A 12291-nucleotide genomic window follows, 5' to 3' on the forward strand; every position below is an offset into this window, starting at 1 on the left:
ATGTAGAAAAGGCAGAGGAACCAGAGATCAAATTGCCAACATCTGTTGGATCATTGAAAAAGCAAGAGTTCCAGAAAAACATCTATTTCTGCTTTATTGACTATGCCAAAGCCTTTGACTGTGTGGATCACAATAAACTCTGGAAAATTCTTCAAGACATGAGAATACCAGACCACTTGACCTGCCTCTTGAGAAATCTGTATGCAGGTCAAGAAGCAACAGTTAGAACTGGGCATGGAACAACAGACTAGGTCTAAATAGGAAAAGGAGTACGTCAAGGCTGTATATTGTCACCCTGCTTATTTAACTTACATGTAGAGAACATTATGAGAAACGTTGGGCTGGATGAAGCACAAGGTGGAATCAGGATTGCAGGGAGAAATATCAATAACCTCAGATATGCAGATGACACCACCCTTATGGCAGAAACGAAGAAGAACTAAAGAGCCTCTTGATGAAAGTGAAAGAGGAGAGTGAAAAAGTTGACTTAAAACTCAACATTCAGAAAACTAAGATCATGGCATCTGGTCCCATCACTTCATGGCAAATATATGGGGAAACAGTGACAGACTTCATTTTCTTGGGCTCCAAAATCACTGCAGATGGTGACTGCATCCATGAAATTAAAAGATGCTTGCTCCTTGGAAGAAAAATTACAACCTAGAAATCATATTAAAAATCAGAGATGTTACTTTGCCAACAAAGGTCCATCTAGTCAAAGCTATGGTTTTTCCAGTAGTCATATATGGATGTGAGAGCTGGACTATAAAGAAAGCTGAGCACCAAAGAATTGATGCTTTTGAACTGTGGTGTTGGAGAAGACTCTTGAGAGTCCCTTGGAATGCAAGGAGATCTAACCAGTTCATCCTAAAGGAAATCAGTACTGAACATTCATTGGAAGGACTGATGCTGAAGCTGAAACTCCAATACTTTGGCCACCTGATGCGGAGAACTGACTCATTTGAAAAGACCCAGATTCTGGGAAAGATTGAAGGTGGGAGGAGAAGGGGATGACAAAGGATGAGATGGTTGGATAGCATCACTGATTCATGGACATGAGTTTGAATAAACTCTGGTAGTTGGTGATGGACAGGGAGGCCTGGCATGCTGTAGGTGCATGGGGTTGCAAAGAGTCGGACGTGACTGAGCGACTGAACTGAACTCAACTGGGAAACTCACATCAAAGGCTTATCACAGATTTCATCTAACAAATCTAGGTGAATTCTTCCCTTTTTAAAGTCTCAAAAATTCCTTGAGATTTTTGTACCTGTTAGTGAGATAACCTTCCTAAGTCATTTGATAAACTCACTGGAAACCTAAGAATTTCCAATTTCTGTAGGAGTCAGATAGAAAATATAGTTGTTTTGTTTATAATGTATAATTTTACCAAATTATTGTCATAATTAGTTTGAGAGGAAGGTTTTCCCTACTCCTGGAAAACATAAGATTCAAATCCATAATTTTTCAGATAGAAACCATAAAAGTTATAAGCATATTCGTTGGTTCATTAAGTCCTTTGTTAACTTGTGTGAAGTCATCAGGCTTTCCATTAGAATATCAGGACATATTAGAATTATGAATTTCTAGGATATCTATATTAGTAATATTTACCATACATTATAACATGAGAGGGTTAATACTCACTTGATAATATTTGTCATGTAATTTAACCAACCAAATAAACACAATTAGTTTAATATCTCTCTTTGGGATGTTTCAGGGGCCCACTGAAGCACCCCAAAGTGAGCTAGAGATCAAAGGAACTTCAAAAGAATTCGATTTAGGAAGTTTTGTCAAAAAAAAATCAATTAAAAGGGTTTAGAACATTTGATCAGATTTAGTCAATATCAATGGGTGTATCATTTAGCTTTATGTGTCACAATGGGCATCTATACTGAGGCTCAAAGTCTAGTGAAAGACTCCGCTGTCTTGGACCTAGTTGGCTCTAACCAGTTTTTCTATGCCTGTGTCATTCCTAACAAAATCCATTTATCTAACTAATTGTAATCCAACTTTAGAAAATCCTGATCATGTATAACTCTTTTTAGTATTTTTTCATACTTTTTTTTTTTTTTTTTACTAAAAACACACTTCCTACTTTCCTTTAGCAACCAAGAACTTTTATATTAGCATTTTATAGATTGGTGAGCATAAATACCAGTGATAATTTCTAAAACCCTTGCTTTCTTAGAACATTTTAGGATGGCACCAAACATTATTCATTTATAGTCCCAAATCTCTTTAGTTTTTCTGTAAAAGGAAATTAGTATTTAGTAGTAAATGTTTCAAAATCTTATTTGGAAATGACCTAACTATTCAATAGACTTCCAACACTTGGTTTAGCACAACACTTAGAAATTCAAGTTAACCCAATCTGGAGAGATTATTTTAGACAGATATTCTTAAAGCATAATTATTCGTAATAGAGTTTATCTAGAAGCTCATATCTCATTTACATTTTTTTTAGAAGTTTCTTCACTCAAGGTAATTTTCCTGTTGACAAACTTGTAACAGATATGATGATATTTAACTTATATTAAACCTAGGTACAATGAAAATATTCTACTTAACGTTAACTACTCTAAGACATGTCTACATTAGGTCTGACCTGTCTAGACAGGTCAACAAACATTAATATCAGGTATTTAACTGAATATTTCTCAGTTCACATGAACCTGGAATTTATTGCTTAATTTAGAATTATTTGATTTGTAACTACTTTTCTTTTTTTTCTTTTCTTTTATTTTACTTTACAATATTGTATTGGTTTTGCCATACATCAACATGCATCCGCCACAGCTGTACATGTGTTCCCCATCCTGAACCCCCTCCCTCCTCCCTCCCCATACCATCCCTCTGAGTCATCCCAGTGCACCATCCCCAAGCTTCCTGTATCCTGCATCGAACCTGGACTGGTGATTCATTTCTTATATGATATTATACATGTTTTAATGCCATTCTCCCAAATCGTTCCCCCCCACCACAGAGTCCAAAAGACTGTTCTATAATTCTGTGTCTCTTTTGCTGTCTCGCTTTTCTTTAAGTCAATTAAATAGAGCTTATTTACAAATTAATCTCAAAAATATTACCCAGAGACAAAGACATACAGACACAACGCAAGATCTAGCTTCATTTTCTAAGCTTAGTCATGAGTTAGACATTACAATATAAAGTTTACTAGTTTATAAAAAACAGTTGGAATAAATAAAACATTTAAAGGCTTTTCCTCAGTCTCAGGAGTTAGAGATGGTCTAGAGTAAATGTTCCTGAGAGCAGAGCTAGAGTCCTAGTCTCAAGGCACAGGGAAAGAAAATCAAGTTCTAACAAAATGGTGGCAGGTCTAAACCAAATGGTGGCCAAAGCAAAATGGTCATCAAAAATCACAACACAGAACATAGAGTTAAAACACACATAGACCTGGCAGTCCTTATCAGACACTCCCTTAAATACAATACAGCCTCTCAGAAAACCTCCTATAGAAACACAGAACATCAGATCCAAGTACTAACAGAGTAATTAAAAATATCTCAGGTCTTCAAAGATTTCAAAGGGAAGAAAGGAAGCTAGGTTTAAAGAAGAAGGGGGAGGAGGGGGAGCAGTTTATGGTGATGGAATTAGTTTCCCGGTTGTCTTTAGCCAATCATTCTGACTCAAGAGTCCTTCCTGGTGGTGAGACATGTGGTATCTCCTTTTGACCTTTCCCAAACTCTTCCGGTTGGTAGAGGCTCATTAGTTCCATGTTCCTTACTAGGACCTCTGGTCATAAAACCACTCATGCTATGGTGCCTGGCCAGGGTGGGTGGTTTCAGTAAGTGTGCTTCCCCTAACATATATACTCTGTTCCTTATCCCCAAAGCTCATGAGTAAGATAAGTCACATCACCTTCCTTAAGGAGAAATAAAAGAGTAGGTGAGAAGAGTTTCTTTTACCTTCGAGGTCCAATTCATATATTATCTCTGAACAAAATCTTTCATGACCCTTCTACTCTGAAATAATTTTTACCCTTCTTGAATCTTCTTTGGGTAGTATATGTGTCTCTCTTAAAGCACAGACCATATTATTTAAGAAGTGATCACTATCATTTATACCTATATTATTTTCATTACTGTTCATCCTTTTATTCAACAATTATATCTAGATCACTCTCAATGTTTCAGGCAATATGCCAAGTGCTGATGAACATTACATAGTTTCTATTCTCCTTGAGTTAAAAGCTGGTTGGGGAGATGATCAATAATTTCCTTGAGAGATAAATCTACATCTATTCTTTTCTTTGTACCTCTAATATTTGCTCAGTAAAAGTTCATATAATGAATTATAAAATATTAATACATAGAAATATCAATTAAATAGAGCTGGTAGATGGGAAAGGGGAGCTCTCTGATCCTGTGTTGACAGCAGAGCCCAACACAAAGATCCTTCTTTGCAGGCAAGGACTCAGCCAACGAAAAGCCATGGATTCTGTGTTTACTCTATCCCTCCCAACTTCCTCTTCTCCTTTCCTTGTCATGCAGGAACTTGCACATGGCTCACCATGGTTACAGACTTTGAGTTCCAATTCTCTGCTGACCTTAAATAAACTTGTTGGATAGAATAGGAAACAGGAGTCCAGAATAGCAGTGGCTAAAAGATAAGAAAGGGAAAAGCCCACAAAAGTAGAACAAAGGAAGGTCCGAGGATCAGAATGAGGACCTCAGGTAGAACAAACAGCACTCCTGGCTAACCCAATTTACATAGCGCAGGCCCAGGGGGAGGAAAAAATATATACAAAGAGGAGCCAAAGGCCCAGGGTTCTCTCTCTCTCTCCTGCATGCTGGCACATTCCCCCACTCTCTTCTCTTCGTGTCTTTGGGTCAGCCTGCCCTCACGCCTCAAGGATGGATTTTCCTGCTATTTTCTAAATAAAATAGAGCTGTAACATGGAGCTGTAATACTGATCTGTCTAAAAGCTATAACAGTCTGTCCAAGACCCGAGAGCTATAACAGGGTCTGTCCAAGAGCTATGACGTGAAGAGGGCTCTAACATCTGTCGCTTCAAATTTTTGTTGGGACAAGACAGAACCTAGGAGAATACACTCGCCTGACAAACCCATCTTTTCTTCAGAAATACCTGGTATACTACGTGCTTCAGGGGAACAGAATGAATAGTTCAAGAAAAAAGTCACTATTTGCCTCAATACTAGGAGTCAAAATAAAAGCAAACATATTAACTCAATTAGAAGTGTCAAATTTTAAATTAATAAGTACTCAAATTATACTTGAAGCCTTTGAAATACTAGTAATTCTGCAGAACATGTTCACATATAAAATATGAAGTGCTAATAAACATAACTAAATATCATTAATATAATGACATTCCAACACAAACAAAGCATTTCATGTAATAATTCCTAGTCAGAACCAGCTGGCACAATCTTACAGATAAAAAGACATCAGCATCCAAACAGATGAGCAAATCATTAAATAAATCACCACATTATTAGCTCGCAGACAAGTCCAACAGTTTGAGCAGGCTCACAATTCATAACTTGCTACAAAGCAAATTTATAAGGTAATTGTTAAAGATCTCATCCAGCAGTGTAAAAATGTAGGGTAGATCTCATGGAATATAGAAATACAATCCAAGCTCATTTATTTCCACAGTAAAGCACAACTTTGACCACTCAGATTTTAGTGTATGTATGATTTACCTAGTACAACTTTTAAAAATTTCCTTTTCTGAACTCTACTCCAAAAGATTTTGGTTGCTTTGGTTTGAGATAAAACCCCAGTATTTGGATTTTATAGGCATGGAAAATTCTTATGCAGGTGGTCACTGGACCACACAGTATTTGTGAAATAATGTTCTAGATTGAGAATCATTTTTCAGCAATTGCTTGCTTTGGCAACACATGTACTAAAAACTGGAACAATACAAAGAAAATTAGCATGGCCCCTGCACAAGGATGACAGGCTAATTCATGAAGCATTCTTTATTTTTAGAAACAGATTCATGGACATAGAGAACAGGCTCCTGGTTGCCAAGGAGGAGAGCAGGGATAGGGGAGGGATGGATTGGGAGTTTGGGATTAGCAGATGCAAACTATAATATATACAATGGATAAACAATGAGGTCCATGGAACTATATTCAATATTCTGTGATAAAACATAATGGAAAAGTTATGAAAAAGAATATGTGTGTGTGTGTGTGTATACACATATGTATAACTGAATCACTTGGCTGTACAGCAGAAATTAACATAAATCTATTATACTTCAATAAAATAATTTTTTTAAATAATTACTTTCCAGTCATCTAGACAAATTAACTCTCCGATAACTGCTTCTTAATTTACAGATAGAACTCTGTCATATATGGAAATGGAAAGATAATTTTCACTCTGCCTTTCTAGGTTCTTGGCTGAGACCTCCCTATAATAAAGAGTCAGATTAACAGGAGAAAAACAGAATTTTAATAACATTTTTCACTCCTGTACACATGGGAAAGACCCAAGAAAACTGATAATTTCTGAAACAGTCCAAGTCATCATCTTAAATACCATTTCCAGCTAGAGACAAAACAAGATGTTGGGGGCTGTGGGAAGGGGGCCCAGTTTTAGGAGGTGATCAGAAAAGCACAGTAAACAAGAGTAAAGGCTGTTATGCAGATTTAAGTCCTTGACCTCTGCATTAACAAGAGATTCTAGAAATGTAAAGTCTACTTTCTCTTCCTAGTACAGCAAGGGAGACACCCTTACAAATGGAGATTTTCCTTATAAATGCAAATATCTCTTACAAAAGAATAGCTTCTACTAAGTTTTCAGAGTTTTTCCTATGTCTGCTGTTTCTTAAAAATAATCAGCCTAAAATAATCCTTATGCCAATGAGGCATATTTTGGGGTGATATTTTGGTCCCCTTCACATAAATCTTCTGAGGCAACAGATATGTTAAGATACTGTAAAGGGAGTGACCCTCAAATTTGACTATATAATGGAACCAAATGGGAATATTTAAAATATACCAATAATTGGATCCCTTAATTTAAAAGTTTGATTTAATTGGTCTGGGATGCATCCTGAGGATTAGAATTTCTAAAAATCTCCTCAGATGATTTTTATGTGAAACTAAGATTAAGAATTTTTAATATACCTGAAGTGCTTCTCAGACATTAATACATATTAAAGACTTTGCTAAACAGACTCTAGTTTTTATATGACTATTTAATCTGTGTAGAAACTAACCTTCCCACTGATGACATATTAACTACAAAATACTAAAAAAAAAAAAAAAAAACCACAGCTTGATCCTGCCTCCCCTTCACATAATTTCTTGATTTTTAAATGTATTATATTAAAATCTTAGAGATTTAAAAGAAATCTGTGGGGTTTTCTTGTGAAATGACTGATATTATTTTTCAAAGTAAAGACATAAAGTAATGAATAAATCATGAAAAAGGCTTAAATTAGCTAGGTATGAGATGCTCCTTGGTTCATTCCTCTTTCTCAGGTTAACTTTGAAATGAGCCTTTGTTATCCTTATTAGCAAAAATTCCATGGCCACTTGCTCTTTATAATGTAAGGATGGTTATCATATCATTCCAGCCCCAGTATGGTATACAGGAGACTAAATTTCATACACACACACATATTGATGCAGCAATTGTTGTTCAGTCACTAAGTTGTGTGTGACCCCATGGACTGTAGCATGTCTGCTTCCCCGTCCTTCACCATCTCCCAGAGATTGCTCACACATGTCCACTGATGCCATCCTACCATCCCATCCTCTGTTGTACCCTTCTCTTGCCCTCAATCTTTTGCAGCCTAATGGCCTTTTCCAATGAGTCGGCTCTTCACATCAGGTGGCCAAAATATTGGAGCTTCAGCATCAGTCCTTCCAATAAATATTCAGGGTTGATTTCCTTTAGAATTGACTGGTTGGATCTTCTTGCAGTCCAAGGGACTCTTAAGAATTCAAAAGCATCAATTCTTCAGTGCTCAGCCTTCTTTATGGTCCAGTTCTCACATCCATACATGACTACTGGAAAAAAACAAACAAACATAGCTTTGACTATATGGAACTTTGTTGGCAAAATGATGTCTCTGCTTTTTAATATGCAGTCTAGGTCTGTCATAACTTTTTTCCCAAGGAGCAAGCATCTTTTAATTTTGTGGCTGAAGTCACCATCCACAGTAGCAATTGTACTGCTGCTGCTGCTGCTAAGTCGCTTCAGTCTTGTCTGACTCTGTGCGACCCCATAGATAGCAGCCCACCAGGCTCCCCTGTCCCTGGGATTCTCCAGGCAAGAACAGTGGAGTGGGTTGCCATTTCCTTATCCAATGCATGAGAGTGAAAAGTGAAAGTGAAGTCACTCAGTCGTGTCCAACTCTTAGTGACCCTATGGACTGCAGCCCACCAGGCTACTCCACCCATGGGATTTTCCAGGTAAGAGTACTGGAGTGGGGTGCCATTGCCTTCTCCGAGCAATTGTACTATAAACATTTAAATACACCACCCACCTGATGTGAAGAACTGACTCAGTGGAAAAAAACCCTAATGCTGAGAAAGATAAAAGCAGGAGGAGAAGGGGATGACAGAGGATGAGATGGTTGGATGGCATCACCAACTCAATGGACATGAGTTTGAGTAAGCTCCAGGAGTTAATGATGGACATGGCATGCTGGAGTCCATGGGGTCGCAAAGAGTTGGACACAATTGTGTGACTGAACTGACTTAACTGACATTTATCAGTTATTATAACACTTACTGATGAAATCAGACATGGCTATTCTTATCTATTTAAAGGTAACAATAACCCGGTGTACGAGACAGCAAAAGAGACACTGATGTATGGAACAGTCTTATGGACTCTGTTGGAGAGGGAGAGGGTGGGAAGATTTGGGAGAATGACATTGAAACATGTAAAATATCATGTAAGAAACGAGTTGCCAGTCCAGGTTCGATGCACGATACTGGATGCTTGGGGCTAGTGCACTGGGACGACCCAGAGGGATGGTATGGGGAGGGAGGAGGGAGGAGGGTTTAGGATGGGGAACACATGTATACCTGTGGCGGATTCATTTTGATATTTGGCAAAACTAATACAATTATGTAAAGTTTAAAAATAAAATTTAAAAAAATTATTTTATCTTAAGAAACTATTAACTCAATAGCAGAAAACCCTATATAGCAGTTTCAGGTAAATTCAAGTATTTAAAGGATTTCTCAGTCATTTTAGGTTTAAAAACAATAAGTTGTCATTTTATCCATTCCTCCTTTTCTTCTCCCTAGCATGACATCTCAGTTCCAGAACGCTTACCTATTATCATGACATATGGAAGAGTGGGCTGGCCATTTACTGGGCCTCTACAAATACTGAGATACATCTCCTCTTGTATCCAGTCATATAAACTCTATTGTATCATTTTATCATAACCAAGAGAGCACTGTCTATTTCAACCAGCTGTCAGTGTCTTATTTCAGGCTTGTCTGGAAATCCATAAGACTTATACCATTCCGAGATAACAGGATGTGAATTAACACTCAAGCCCCCTCACTTTTAAGATTCCCCCAAACTTTAGGGGGATTTCTATTAGTACTTATATTAGAACTAAACCCAATGGACTGGGATATGTCTTGGAGTTCCCTCCCAGACATTACATCTCTTTCTTTACCATAAAAATTGTCCTTCTCCCCATTTGGGAGGATCCTTGTCCAGTCTTCTAAGGCAGGAACAATTAGTTGTGATTCAGCAGTGGTACTGTAATCTGAAAGACATTCTTCTATACCAACTTTTAAATCTAGAACCTCAATTCTTATAAGTTGGAAGTCTCAGGCTATGGCAATCCAAAAGTGCTTCCTTTCAAAGTTATATCTTCAGAAGTTTATTTGGAAGTCTCAGGATGAACTTTGTCCATTTCTTTTTCTTAGTGTTTCTTAGGATGCAATAATGATTTCATGATGGGGGCAGTAAGCCCAGCTATCTGAGTTCAGACAAGTAATAGGTAAAGAAAGTGTATGTGAAGGGAACTGATGGTTAATATTTCAAAATATTATTCTACCATCAGTATCTCACATTTATAGTATTTAAAATGTAACACTTGATCTGCCCTTTCCCCAATTAGAATTCCTCCAGTGTTTCATTTATTTCAATAAAATGCAACAATATGATATTTAAAAATGCATTCAACATTTGATTTTATTTCCTAAATATTTTTTACATCTCTGAATTACTCTCCAACTTTACTACCACAACTCTAGTCCAGGCCAATGTCATCTCTCAGTTCTGTCTTTAAAAAGACTATCATATACAGAGCACAAAGATCAACTAGGTGGATTATGAAGACAGGTTAAAACTTGGAGAGGTGATCTCTGTAGAGATCTCTCTCTCCTCTCTTTCTTCCCTCCCTTCTCCTCCTCCTCCCTTCTCCTTCAACTTTGCTCTAAAGACAGACCTTATTCAAGGACTGGGCTGGCAACCAAAACTCCAATAGAAATCATACCAACTTTCCAGATGAACCAAGTAAAGGAAACTCAGCAAGATAGAGAGCAAGGAAAAAATAAAGGAGATAGATCCAGAAAAACAGAAACCCTTAAGTGTACATGGAGCCACACAAGGCTCAGCATTAACCCTAAAGTATCTGTGCTTAGTACAAGTCCAACACAATGTAGCAAATGTTCAGAAAATTAAAATTATACTTGAACCACCCATTAAATCTGAGCCTAAAGCCTGAAGCAAACATTTAAAATAGGATTTCTACAACTCAGTAATAAGAAAACAAACATTCCAATAAAAACAGCAAAATATTTAAATAAGTGCTTCATGAAAGACAGACAAATGGCCAATAAACACATGAAAAGACATTAAACATCATTAATTATCATAGAAATACAAAGTAAACCACAACAATATACCACTACACAACTTTACAATGGTAAAACCAAAAAGACTGACATTGTCAGCGAGGGTGGAGCAGTGGAAAATACTAGTGATCAAATCTCTTTGCAAAACATTTTTAGTTTGTTTGCTTGTTTATGAAATTAAACATACATCTACCGTGCAAACTTGCCATTTCACCTCGAAGTGTTTAATTAAAAAAAAAACAAATAAACAAACCTGAAAACATATAGCCATACAAAGACTGTGCATAAGTATTCACACCAGCTTTACTTTATGACTAAAAACTGGGGTGGGGGGGAAGCAATGTCCATCAACAAGTGAAGAGATAAACTACAATATATGCAGAGAATGGAATACCACTCAGCAATAAAAAGAAATTATATATGTATACACACACATATATATGGTTTATTCCTTTATATATATTATTATTCCATCTATAAAATGCTCTAAAAAGTATACACTACTCTACAGTAATAAAAACTGATCTTGTGATTACCCTGAGATGGGTATAGAGTGTGGGTGATCAAACTCTTCATTACCTAGACTATTATGACTGTTTCATGGCAGAACATATACAATTATTTGTTTGCAAATTATGCCTCACTAAATGTGTAAAAAAAAAAAGTAGCAAATAAACATGCATATACACACACAAATATACTGTTCATAACAGGTAAAATATTTGCCAATCCACACTGATTATTATGCACTACAGTGTTATAGTTAAGATTGAGATCTCTAGAATTATTTGCCCTAAATGAGAAACCAACCATTTATTAGCCGTGTAGCACTGGGCAAGTTAGTAACCCTGTCTGAGTTTCAGGTTCACTGATTACACAATAGGAATAAAAATTTATCTATAAAAAGTATACAAAAAGTATCACTAGATTTAATCTAAGTATCACATTTCTTAATATGATGTACAAAGATCTGCATGGCCTTTCCTATTCCTATATTTTCAGCTTCTTTTATGACCATTTCACATTTTGCCCCAGACACATGCCACGTTCTTCGGGCTTTCTATACATTAGCACATGCTACAGTACAGGTAAGTTATCTAATTCACTTAGGACAAGATGTACAGAAATCAAATATTAGATATCAGGAAGTAACACAGAGCATATATTACATATAACATATTACCTAATAACCTAGTGGGTTTGGAGCAGTAACCTCTAATCAGACATAGCAATATTCAGGTTGAAAACCACATCCAAATTTAAATGATTACATGTTAGACAAAGAGGCCATTGAAAGACTCACATAAGTGCTAGCTAGATTTTTTCACTAAATATGTTAAGATCAGTTCAAGTTTTACTTACAATTAAGTTTTTAAAATATAGTTCATGGCTTTGGTGATTTCAGAATTGCTAATAAAATTGACAACTGACCTTTCTGTGTGTGGAATTA

General features: G+C 36.5%; 1 non-coding gene across 1 annotated transcript; it reads left to right on the forward strand.

The window, feature by feature from the left end:
* Nucleotides 1-5874: 5874 nt before the first annotated feature.
* On the forward strand, nt 5875-5980 carry LOC133243561 (U6 spliceosomal RNA). Its single transcript, XR_009735117.1, has one exon. It is a non-coding gene; the product is annotated as a U6 spliceosomal RNA (small nuclear RNA).
* Nucleotides 5981-12291: the final 6311 nt, after the last annotated feature.

Source organism: Bos javanicus, chromosome X (genome assembly GCF_032452875.1).
Source record: "Bos javanicus breed banteng chromosome X, ARS-OSU_banteng_1.0, whole genome shotgun sequence".
NCBI classification, from domain to species: Eukaryota; Metazoa; Chordata; class Mammalia; order Artiodactyla; family Bovidae; genus Bos; species Bos javanicus.